Raw genomic sequence first — 8,339 nt, 5'->3', positions numbered from 1 at the left:
CATAGTAGCACAGTTACCTCGCGAATATATTCGAAAGCTATTGAACGTATCCAAAACGGTATCACTTCAACCTGTGCCTAATCCGGGGAACGGAAGAGAAATATTTTTCCGATATCGTAAACCGAATGATTTTGGCACAGCAATGCGAGAAGTGTTTCATTTTTGTTTGACGTATCTGTTTTCTGGTCTAAGGGTGATATTCCACCTGTCCAATTTTTTTGTCCAATGTGCATTGCGTCTCACTCTCTTATTAAGCAAAATGTGAGACACAAATACACATTGGACAAAGAAACTGGACAGGTGGAACGTGGACAGACGCATACTGCGCCCGTAAGGGACAGAACATTCGCAAAGCGACGAAATTAAAAATACATTCCTGACAGGTAGCTAAAAAATATGTTGCAGTCGGCATTTACTTATCAAAAATTAAACTTTTGCAAACATGCTTTAATACGCAGACCGAACACAATTTAACACTAACACAATTTACACAACCCCGAAGTCAGTCCCAGTCGATACCAACACGTAGCCACTTTGAATTTTTCCGAAATCTGTTAGCAAATAAACAGGAACGCTTAAACAACTTACAGCGACGGGATCCAATTTTCCAATACATTAGAGACTACCCGTTGCCAACCGATTCGGGCATGATTGATTTCAGATCCGACCCACGAATCTAGTGATTGATATTTTTGAAAGAACTTGGTCCTAATCAATCTGAGATCATAAACAGTAACTAGCTTTAGATTGGCTCGATTACCTGGAATTGGGGAAATTTTTGATTGAATGAAGCCATAAAATAGCGGTTAGAATAGCGGTAATTTTTCTATATTTATAAGCGTAACAAATAGTTTTCGAAAGAAAATTTGTTTTTATTTACTACTATTCAAAAATACCTATAGGTACCTAATACTTACAAAGGATTTTGAGTCATTTTTCAAATTTTGCAGATACTTACATGATGATACATTTGAGGAAATCAAACTTTTCGCCATTGAAACGCAGTTCTAACAGCGTTTCTTTGTTTGTCTGTACATGAACATAATGTTAATAATGAGATTTTTGTTTCATATACGACACGTAATACCTAGTCATATTAACACTTTCAGTGCCAAGCGCCCCCTTCCCAATACAAAACGAACCCACTCAGCGGGTTTTTGGCAGTGAATGTGTTAATTTATATAACTAATACAGAACTCACTTTTTCAATCTAGGAAAATCATTGAAATATTTATTAATTATGCAGGTTTCGCAAAATTCAAATGAAATTAAGCCCATAATTCGCCAAACTGTCATTACAATTTTTGCCCGTCAGCGTAATCGAATCTAAATCCCTGATTTCTACACACGATTGCTCATTCGAGTCATGAATCAGGGCTTAAACTAATTACAGCGAGTTATTAAGTTGATTTACCGCCCCATTTAGAGAATAGTTCATTAAAATAATTTTCCAGGCGATGTAACAAGAATTATGAAATGCGTTCTGCGTATAATGCTATGGAATTTGTAGTCCTAATGTCGTGTATAAATTTTACTATTGCAGAAAATGGACTGTTAAAAGATGGTTTTAATCTTAACCCTATACGTATATACGCTGAGAACCCTTAATAAGTTGTCTTGCTTTTTACATAGCACCGAGGTCCGAGACAGCTTGACATGATAGCGGAGACAATAAAATTGCAATCATTATGTTCGTACAGTAAGGTTAAATTTTTTCAGCTTTTTTTTCTTTTTATGGTTGATGTTATATAAATAGGTATTGTTTTTATTTTATTTCTTTCAAAATTATACAAAGTTGTTGTTTCTGGATATACTTAAGGGTTCTAGGTACGAAGTGAAGTATTTGTAATAAAATTTTCTACAATCTATTTTTGCCATTGCGTAATTTCTAGCCCATATAATTCGGTTCAATCCCAATTCGATTAAATACCTGTTCATTGATCTGGCAATATCCAATTGATAAACGCAGCTCATTAAATTTTATGTTCATTATACACGCCATTTAATACGAAACTATTCTATGATTTGGAAATGCCTACAGCAATACGTACAAAATATATTTAGTGCCTATACAGTGTAGTGGATATAGTGCACGGTAACAGTTACAATTTAGATATTAATTTATACAATAAAATCAACAACTTTTCTTATATCAGTTTCCGAATCGATGAAGTTACTAAAGAAAGGCCACAAGCTTGCTGTTCAATATTTTTTGGTAACCGTATTATGATCTACAAAGCGCTACAATTTATCAAAAACTGTGATGGATGAACCCACTGCACCTTAAACTGTAACCGGTAAACCGCTTATGTGAGAATTAAATATTAACCAGCAATACTTTTGGCATTAAACGCCATTTTATTTTTGCCAAAGTTATAGCATGACGAGTTAGGTACAGCACAATCTCCATCCCTCACGGAAATATTAAATCACGGGCCCTTTACCAAATAACAAGGACTGATTTGAATGTACTGCGATTGAATACAAATCCGTTCAATAATAGACTTGGTGCTGTAACGAAATTTATGCTTAAGTGATGGATCGATAACTTTGTCTTTTTTTGTCTGCGATACTTTATTTAGTCGAAATGGAAATGAGGATTTTCCATGTTTTCTTTACTTGTTCAAATTCTCCTGTCGTTGACATTATTTGTACAGTCAGCACCAAAAATGACTAAGTGGAGTTAGTGGAGGAGGTGTTCAAATCAATCTGGATGCAACTGTGTTGTTAGAAGAAAATGAGCGTATGTAAATTATTGACGACAATCATGATGAGAGCACGTCTATGTGTCATCTTTGAGTTAAAACACATATGTCCCCAAGCCAAAAAATACTTACATAAGTAACCTATTATCAACACAAAGAAAATACGAGACCAATATAACCCATAAACTAGTCAATAAGTAACTTAGTCAGGGTATGTTTTTCCAATCCATGATTTTCCCGTGCCTTACTTTCCCGGAACATGTATCGAAAATACTCGACATGCGGACCGGACGCGCCAGGAAGCGTTTTTTTCCCGTACAGGCTGGTTTTACTGTCCCAATCCCAACCTTTCCTTTTATTTTCAGCCATTCCATTTTACTGCTGGGAGTCGTCTAAGGTCGGATGTTAAAAGTTTTACAGTCCATTTTAAGTGTTCGGGTGGATGGATTGACAAATTGACTCAGTTTTTGCAATCGAAGAACCAAGTCCTAGTGCTCTAAGGGCATTGGAGCATACCGGTTTTATAGACGGTAACTTTTTCTTGCGTCTCGAAAGTTTACACTACACTTTCAGATACTGCATACATAAATGTATTAGTATACAGTGTATAAATTAAATACGGACCAATCTTTAAACGGTGGTTAGCATAGGACCTAAGAAGTACCTATATTGATATACATTTTGCGTAGAAATACAATGAAAATATTAACCATACAAAATAATTCGGAGCTCAACGTAAGTTACTCGTAATGTCATGTAAATGAAATGTTTGCAGCTGTACCTACATTGCTGCTCGATAAACTTTCAAAAATGAATTACGGGGTCATTATATCATAATAGTAATTAAGTGTAACTACTAAAAATGACTTAATTAATGATAAGTAGGTACACTGATAAATTATATGTCGGTTTAATTTATTGCTCGTATAACCCGTATTAGATTTACTCACTGTACTTACATATGAAATATTAAAAAATAAAAATACATCTGTGCGGTTATTTTTCAAATTTCATTCGGCCGGCGTTGCCTTCGTTGTCACTTTCAGTTCCCCCACCACACGTTTCGCACATAAAAAACACGCAAAAAAATATACAGGATGGAATTTTCCCGATCCCGTTTTGCTACGCTATGCGAATATGGTCTTAAGAGACTTTCCCTAACTTTTTAATTTAAAAGTATTGGAAATTACAGATTTTGGAAAGAAAATTAATATCAGCGACAAAATCTTCAATATTGAGACATTTTATTTCATGTCTAATTAACTAATACACGTAAGTATAGTTACTTAATCAACTTTCGCATATGCTCTAGATACTCTACAAATTCACTGTGCTCATACTGAAGATTTCGTGATACTCACTTATTAGAATTCTTCTTCTCTTGCTGTTATTGTCTGTAATGTTCGAGTACATGTTTTGTGATCGTCACGAATAAAAATCTTTTATCTTTATCTAGTATGAAAATGCTGTACAAATCAGGAACAAGTTTTAAATACATTATGATCACGTACATCCCGGGTCAAAAACTCTGAGAGATAGCCGTTGCTCATAAATCAATCAGACAAGGCATCGTGGGAGTTATAAAAACATCCCCCGATACTAGGCCGAAAAATTGCGGTCGAGAGGACCTCGGTCCGATTGCTTGGATTTCTTGGCGATGTTTTCTAAGCTCGGATTAGGTAGAATGGGGAATAATAAAATGTTCGTCAGCAAAGTCGGGCTCGTTAAAATCGTTACTATAAATAAGCAATTGTTACCTGTCTGTGCGAAAAAGCATATCGACTATAAAATCCCTACTAAATACTAATATTATAAATTCGAAAGCAATTCTGCCTGTCTCATCTGTCTGTCTGTTACCTCTTTACGCTTAAACCGCAAAGCCGATTTTGATAACTAAAATTTAGTATAGAGATACCTACCCGAGGAAAAACAGACAGCAGACGGACGGACAGACGGACGCGGAGTTAGATTATATTCAAAAAGGGGCGTAAAGCTAGCCCTAGTAGCACGGTCGCATTTTTATCGTTTATCACCATGCCTGTCACGTTCTAACAAGTATGTAAGTGCGAAAGTGACGGGCATAGTGATAGTCGATAAAAATGGAACCGGGCTGAGCCTGCAGGAAATTAGAAGGGAACCAAATATATGGTGCACCGCGCGAAAATATGATTATCGCGCGGGTTTTACTACTTTTTTTTAAATTGTGCTCGTTAGATCCTTCGGCAATATCACCGACTACTAAAATCATACATAGTATGCAGGAACGCGATATACAACTGTAAATAAATGAAAATTAGACGTGTTTTCATGTTTTTTTTTATATTGAGCGATGGCAGAAGCACTCGTTTTTAGCTAACATTCGCATCCCGCAAACTCGCGATAAAGAAACAATTTGTATTCAATAAGGCCTCCGCGGGGAGGGCTGGGGATATTGCTGCGTTGCCAATTTTATGTACAACGTATTGCGAGACGGGAATGAACCCATCCACGTTTACTGGAGCTTAACTTACCTGTTTATAGTTATAGCTCTATGGATTAAACGTAAAAAGTTTTCTTGTAATTTAATAGTTTGTACTACAAACAAATTCACTTTTGCGTTACCTTTGAAATAACTAATAAACCCTTTTGACTCTGAAGGACTATAGTCCTCTTTTTTTTCAGATTAAAAATTTTATAACCTCAAAAGTAGTGGTGACTTTTTTCTTCCAAAATTAAATCTGAGTAACTATTATGCTCCGACTTATACTGTCGTTTACATATTATAGTAGCGCAATATGAAATATCATAGGAATCCTAGCCTTTCGGAAGAAAAAGTAAATTAGCACTACTTTTGAGGTTAGAAAAAATCAAACCTTAAATAAAAGCGGCCAAGTGCGAGTCGGACTCGCCCATGAAGGGTTCCGTATTTAGGCGATTTAAGACGTATAAAAAAAAACTACTTACTAGATCTCGTTCAAACCAATTTTCGGTGGAAGTTTACATGGTAATGTACATCATATATTTTTTTTAGTTTTATCATTCTCTTATTTTAGAAGTTACAGGGGGGGGGGACACACATTTTACCACTTTGGAAGTGTCTCTCGCGCAAACTATTCAGTTTAGAAAAAAATGATATTAGAAACCTCAATATCATTTTTAGATACCCCACACGTATGGCTTTGATGAAAAAAAAATTTTTGAGTTTCAGTTCGAAGTATGGGAAACCCCAAAAATTTATTGTTTTTTTTCTATTTTTGTGTGAAAATCTTTATGCGGTTCACAGAATACATCTACTTACCAAGTTTCAACAGTATAGTTCTTATAGTTTCGAAGAAAAGTGGCTGTGACATACGGACGGACAGACAGACGGACAGACGGACAGACGGACAGACGGACAGACGGACAGACGGACAGACAGACAGACAGACAGACATGACGAATCTATAAGGGTTCCGTTTTTTGCCATTTGGCTACGGAACCCTAAAAAAAGGGGTCTAGGTTCGACCCGTCACTTTGAATGCAAGACCTTACTCGACTTAGGTATTCATTTTTCAATCCTCTCGATTTCGCAATAAAAAGTAGTCGGGTTTTGGGATAAAAAGTATCCATCCTGTGTCTCAAATTTCATCCAAATGCGTTCAGCTATTTTTTCGAGTGTTTCTTAAAATATCTAGGCATGAATAATATTAGTGTAGGATAATCTATTGATACTAAAAGACAAAAATACTTAACCCAAAATGAGATCCTCCTTAGGCTTAGAACGCACTGCGAATAATTTTTTGTGGTTTCAGAACCGCAAAAAGTGTAACGTATGGCATGCTTCATACGTGGATGCACTTGCAAGACTGAAATCGCAAGAAATGAGACTGAAACCGCAAGAAATTAATCGCAGTGCGTTCTAAGCCTTAATCTACATCTGTATTGTGTTTCCTAGCTGCAGCAAAGTTAGCTAGGGTTTTTTTATAAAATAGGATTTTCTTGAACTTAAATAAAGAGAGACAAGATTTTATAAGCAATCTCGAACCCGATCCACCTTTTCGACCCTCCAGGAACAGAAAGTTGAATTCTCATAATGTTGAATTATCGAAATGTTGGATTATCAAAATGTTGAATTATGTTTTCACGGATATCACTGATATTAGACGGAATCAATAGGTAGGTAGGTTAGGTTCGTTAGGTAGCTTCAGATGCCCGAAGGGCATACCGCCTAGAAATAGGAGCCCCGCGAAGCGGGGCTCCGTCTAGTTAAGTTCAAGTCAAAGTCAACATTTCAGGATTTCAACATTTTAGGAATTCAACTTTCTGTTCCTGGACACCGTCTACCCTTAGCAAAAGGGATATCAAAGAAACCCGTCTCTTCGAAAGGGCTTTGTTGACTGCAAATCGAATGCGATGCCGATTATGAAGGTGTATATACCAAACGAGTAATCCGACACGGACTACAGCCCGACTACAGATGAGAGCTCTTGTCAGTGTACCGTTGCAAAGAAACTAGCTATTTGTAGCGAATAAAGCCCCATTTACACGGCATGAGATAGTGCATGCAATATTCGATACATTGCTAACTAGAGAGTACAACGAATTCAGGCGATCGACCACAATGTAACGAAAATCGCATACCTAAAAGTTCTTAATCCGTCTATTTAAATGGGGTTTAAGTTCTTTAATTTATAGAGAAGTCATCTAGCTCTGCAATTAGAAAATTTACAGTACCCAGTATATACTACCGTGACCTAACCCTAAGTGCAATTTATGAACATTATAAAGACATTTTAGTTCGGCACACCGCGTGCAATCGGCTGCTTCGGTGAATAAAAATGAGTTGTTTGAACTAATGCGACAGGCATTAGGCATTCATCCTGCACTCGCTTACGTGCACTACTGCGCAATTATTCACAAAGCTTAACGAGATATTGCCCAAATATGTGAAGAATATTATAAGTAGTGATGCCACGACCAAAATAAAATATGGGTGCATACAACTTACTCAAAAATAGTACGTATCTGTTTTTTTAGAAAAAAAAAATTTCCGACTCCTGAGCTCCACGACTACTGAGCCAATTTATAATAATAAATTTTGGAGATACGATTGTTATTGTGACAACTTTGCCCATTTTTCCAGCTTCCACTTTTAGTTTGTTACTTGTGCAAAACATAGTAACTGTCAAAATTTGTGGAGACATATAGGAGCATTCATCAAGCCAACTTTGAACTGAAGTTTTGAATTTGGTAAATTGCTTCACATATTAAATGACAAATTTGTTACTAAACATTTTCTTTGAAAGAAGTAAGTACCCTAAGTATTGTACAAATTAAATCAGTTGAGCTATTTTCGCGATAATTAATTGCAGTGTCAAGAATAAACCCAGTTTATTTTAAAATAGGTAATCGTTTCCAATAAACAACATGAACAAAAAAGTCACGGTCGTAAAATATATATTTTTAAGTCTAACTACAAACACCTCGACTCGATACATAAGTATTACATTAAATTTTGCATATTTCAAACTACAAATTAAGAAATGAAAATGAAGTCCACATTGTTCGAACTAATTTCTTGTGTTCTTCAACTTCTGATATATAATTAATTATACGTCTAGCGTATGCTTGCATGTGTGCGTGGCTGCGCCCACCACGATTCATTCTAAATATTTT

This window comes from Cydia amplana, chromosome 10 (genome assembly GCF_948474715.1).
Source record: "Cydia amplana chromosome 10, ilCydAmpl1.1, whole genome shotgun sequence".
In the NCBI taxonomy this organism is placed as follows: Eukaryota; Metazoa; Arthropoda; class Insecta; order Lepidoptera; family Tortricidae; genus Cydia; species Cydia amplana.
The sequence above is the reverse complement of the archived record's forward strand: the minus strand, read 5'-3'. Positions refer to the sequence as shown.